This window comes from Oncorhynchus nerka, linkage group LG12 (assembly GCF_034236695.1).
Source record: "Oncorhynchus nerka isolate Pitt River linkage group LG12, Oner_Uvic_2.0, whole genome shotgun sequence".
Taxonomy (NCBI): domain Eukaryota; kingdom Metazoa; phylum Chordata; class Actinopteri; order Salmoniformes; family Salmonidae; genus Oncorhynchus; species Oncorhynchus nerka.
In genome coordinates, this window is record NC_088407.1 from 21,824,405 (window position 1) to 21,828,758 (window position 4,354).

The window sequence follows — 4,354 nt, forward strand, 5'->3', positions numbered from 1 at the left end:
CTTACATTGAACGACTGGAACAGTACTTCATTGCAAACGACATTGCTGATAACAAAAAGAGTACCAGCGTTGTTGAGTTTAATTGGCCCAAAACCATACAGTTTGCTAAGAGATCTGACTGCCCCTCTGAAGCCCTCAAATAAAACATTCACAGAGATTGTGGAGATATTGCAAAATCACCTATCACCTAAACCACTCCTCATCGCGGAACGTTTTCGTTTCCACAAGAGAGATCAGAATGAGGGGAGGGGTTAGTACATATGTAGCAGTGTTGAAGAAACTGTCGGAACATTGCCAGTTGGGAGAGAACCTAAATGACACATTAAGGGATAGATTTGTTTGTGGACTGAAACATGAACACATTCAAAAACGTTTGCTCACAGAATCAGAGCTCACGTTTGCAAAGGCTGTTGAAATTGCTGTGGCTATGGAAATCGCGACTAAAGATGCATTTGAGTTGCAAAGTAAAGAAGTACTGACCTGTCACAAATTTCCCTGCACAAGTTTTCACGCAGTCGACAGCGCCCCGTGTGGCCGAAAATGCAACAGATGTGACAGAGATGGTCACAGAGCAGAGGATTGCCGTTTCAAAGACGAAATTTGTCACAAATGCAGTAGAAGGGGGCACATTCAAAGAGCATGCAAAGCAAAATTCAGTCACAACAGGAAAACTGAGAAAATTAAAGGGTCTGTGAATGCACTAGCAGAGAACAGTGGCAGTGATTCAGATGAACGATTAATTGGTACAATGGAGTTAAACACAGTGACTTCTCCCAGCAGTAGCATAATATGGGTGACACCAGATATCGAAGGCAAACCCCTCAAAATGGAGCTGGACACAGGATCTGCAGTGTCTATAGTTTCCACTACTGTCTACAATGAGCATTTTAAGGCTATCAAGCTGAAGAACACAAATGTGTTGCTGAAGACATACTCAGGAGAGAGATTGAGTCCAATGGGGGCGTTGCAAGTCAGAGTGCATTATGGAGGGCAAACACAGCAGTTACAGCTGTATGTTGTGCCTGGAACTGGCCCCCATTATTTGGCAGGGAATGGCTTTCAAAAATAAAGCTGAATTGGTGTGACTTGAAAATGCTCCACACGTTCCAGTCCAAAGAGAAAGGCACAGACCAAACACTGGAACACTTGCGGAAGAAATACAACACAGTTTTCAGTGATCAGATGGGAACAGTAAAAGGCTTCACAGCAAAACTTGTACTAAGAGATGATGCAACCCCAAAATTCTGCAAAGCCAGATCTGTTCCATACTCCCTGAGACCAAAGGTGGAAGCGGAAATCGATCGCTTGCAGGATACAGGGATCCTGACGAAAGTGGACAGAAGCGAATGGGCCACACCCATAGTTCCTATTGTGAAGAAAGACGGGTCTGTTAGAATGTGTGGGGACTTCAAGGTAACTGTGAATCCAATGTTGCATGTGGACCAATACCCCCTACCACGTCTGGATGACATCTTTGCTGCACTAGCTGGTGGGAAACACTTCAGTAAAATCGATCTGAAACAGGCTTACCTGCAGCTACCGGTTGAAGAGAGTTCCAAACAGTACCTGACAATAAACACACACAAAGGTCTATACAGGTATAACCGCCTGGTTTTTGGCATTGCATCAGCCCCAGCCATTTGGCAACGAACTATTGACCAGATTTTGCAAGGAATTCCAGGAACCCAGTGTATCCTGGATGACATGATCATAACAGGACGCACCGACAAAGAGCACCTGGCTAACCTGGAAGAGGTCCTGAAAAGACTGAAAGAGTATGGTCTACAGGCAAACTTAAAGAAGTGTGAGTTCTTCAAAGACAAGATTGTCTTCTGTGGATATGAGATTGACTGCAATGGATTGCACAAAACACAGGACAAAATCGAGGCAGTGGTACAGGCACCACGACCACAAAATATCACAGAAGTGAGATCTTTCACGGGACTGATCAATTACTACAGAAGATTCCTCCCAAACCTTTCAGCAGTACTCCAGCCTCTAAATCAGCTCCTGGAAAAGAATAGGACATGGCGGTGGACAGAGCAGTGTGAAAATGCATTTCTGGAGGCAAAACGGCTCATAACATCTGAACAGGTCCTGATGCATTACGACCCTGAAATGCCAGTGAAGTTGGCTTGTGATGCGTCCCCTTATGGATTAGGGGCAGTCCTTTCACACACACTGAAAGATGGGTCAGAGAGGCCAGTTGCATTCGCGTCACGAACATTGAATGATGCAGAGAAAACTACTCACAAATCGACAAAGAAGCACTGGCACTAGTGTGGGGCGTCAAGAAATTCCACGCATACCTATATGGCAAGCGTTTCACACTGGTTACAGATCACCAGCCGTTGCTTTCCATTTTCAGTCCAAAGAAATGCATTCCGGCAATGACAGCAGCCAGGTTACAGCGATATGCCCTGTTCCTTGCCAGTCATATGTATGACATTGAGTTTAAGCCGTCATCCCTCCACACAAATGCAGATGGATTATCCAGACTGCCGTGTACAAGAGAAAGACAAAGGAGGGTGGATGCAGTGGACATGTTCCATACCGCTCAGCTTGAGGCACTACCAGTCACAAGCACAGTTATCAAACAGGAGACAAGGAAAGATGTGACCTTGTCAAAAGTGTACACCTACACCATGTCAGGATGGCCAGCTACTGGCAGAAAGGAGCTGACTCCGTATTTCCAGCGGAGAAACGAAATTACAACGTACCAAGGATGTTTGATGTGGGGAATGAGAGTCATGATACCCCAGAAATGCCAACATCTAGTCTTGCAGCAACTACATGAAGGTCATGTTGGAATTGTCAAAATGAAGCTGCTCGCGAGGAGCCACTTCTGGTGGCCAGGTCTGGACCAACAGATAGAAAATATGGCAAAGAACTGTAGTGGATGTTTGGAAACCCTTCACATGCCTGCTCCTGTCCCAGTCCACCCATGGGAATGGCCCGCAGAGCCATGGCAGAGAATTCATGTGGACTACGCTGGTCCCTTTGAAAAGCACATGTTTCTGGTTATAGTTGATGCCCATTCCAAATGGCCAGAGGTGTTTTGCACTGACTCCTCCACCTCAGCTCAGACGATAGAGTGTCTCAGAACAACGTTTGCACGCTTCGGTTTGCCACTGCAGCTGGTAAGTGACAACGCGCAAGCTTTTGTAAGTGACGAGTTTACAAGATTCATGTCAGTAAATGGAATCAAACACTCAACCTCAGCTCCGTACCACCCTGCCACCAATGGGCTGGCAGAACGCTTTGTGCAAACCCTAAAGCAAGGACTCCGTGCAGCAAAACGAGACGAAGGGACTTTGCAAACAAAACTGGCCAAGTTCCTGGCCTCCTACCGAAACACCCCACATGCCACGACAAATGAAAGCCCAGCCGCACTGATGTTCGGGAGGCCTCTCCGCACACAGCTGGACATCATGAAGCCAAACAGGCGTAATGAAGTGCTGAACAAACAAGCCAAGATGCTCTCCGGTGGCCGGGAGCGCCATCTCCAAACAGGACAGGAAGTGATGGTGCGAGACTACAGAAGAGGAGGGAAATGGACAAGAGGGACCGTACACACACAAACGGGACCCAGAACTTACCAGGTTCAAGTGAGCCCAGACATAATGTGGCGGCGTCACATTAACCAAATGCATTCCACGGAAAACAGCACAACAATCGAGAGAGAACAGGCACAGAGAGCTCCTGAGAGTGACACACAGGGAACTGTAGAGGACGGTGGGGCAGTAGAGAGACCCCAGGCTGAAAGAAGGGAACGTGTTGATGAAGGTGCTGCTATAGCAGACGCTATAATGGAACAAGCACACACTGAGGATGTTCAGGAGCCTCCAGACAATCCGAGGCGCTACCCAGAACGAAGGCACCGTCCACCAGACAGACTAGACTTATAAACAAACAAACAAAAACGAACTGTTCAAGTTCAAATTAAAAGATGCAAAATAACTACAAGAAGTTCTGGGAAATGTTTCAGTTGTGGTTTGGTAAAAGTAACTCTGATTGTATAAGAGAAGGAATGTTATGTTCTGTTAATTACTGATGTCCCCTTTAAGGATGGAGCACCCTTGGTCATGCGCAGTATTGTTCTATGTTATTCTGGTACTAACTAGTTTGAGTAAATGTGAAACTCCAGTTCAATTGCTTGTATTCCGAGTCTTTCTTATTACATAAATAAGTACTAAGTGTTAAGACACTACATATTCTAAGTCAGAACCGTCCAGAGTAGTGATGCTGTACGGGTGGGCAGGTGCAGTCCATGTTTCTAGCTGTTTGTTCCTGTTGTCCATGTATTCTAAGTCAGAACCGTCCAGAGTAGTGATGCTGTACGGGTGGGCAGGTG

General features: G+C 46.2%; 1 pseudogene; it reads left to right on the top strand.

The window, feature by feature from the left end:
• The first annotated feature begins 1,041 nt into the window (after nucleotides 1–1,041).
• Nucleotides 1,042–4,134, top strand: LOC135574294 (uncharacterized protein K02A2.6-like; annotated as a pseudogene).
• The last annotated feature ends 220 nt before the right edge of the window (nucleotides 4,135–4,354 follow it).